Here is a 590-nt window from a genome sequence, read left to right as displayed (position 1 = left end):
AGACAGGGAGTAGGAGGCTTTGTTAGTCGTAGGGAAAGATAGTAGAAAAATTGGAAATGATTTTAGTGGTATGTAGACCGAAATGAGAAGCAGTAGAGATGTTAGAGATGAAAATAATTTCACCAGAAGGAAAAGTTTATGTATATGTTTGTACGTGTAGTCGTGTTTTTTGTTCGCGGTACACTTGTGTTCTGATCTCGATTGGACCTCCTTATAAACCCCGTGGTGGGATCACGGGTGGGTCCCGTCGGAACGTCTATCCTTCTGATTGGCCACCTTCCCTTTGGCTGTGGACCGCGTGAGCAAGTTGTAAGCCTTGGCGAATGGGTACGCCCCCAATCGCGTTGGTGACGTCATCAGTCTGGGTTGGACCGGCCAGGGAAGCAGACATCTCCGGTGTGTCCGGCGTCGGCGGTTGAGACAACGGCACTACACGATCACTCAACAAGAAATTCCGTTGCAACTTTTCGCGATGCAAATTCAAATTGTTATGAGCACTTTGCCAAAAAAAAAAAAAAAAAAAAAAAAGTTAATGTTCCCACTGTTTCACGATCACGTTGATTAGCAACAGCTAGTCAGATTTAGGAGTG

Source organism: Oratosquilla oratoria, chromosome 12 (genome assembly GCF_046742065.1).
Source record: "Oratosquilla oratoria isolate Oo_2021 chromosome 12, ASM4674206v1, whole genome shotgun sequence".
Classification (NCBI taxonomy): domain Eukaryota; kingdom Metazoa; phylum Arthropoda; class Malacostraca; order Stomatopoda; family Squillidae; genus Oratosquilla; species Oratosquilla oratoria.
This window is presented reverse-complemented; position numbering follows the sequence as displayed.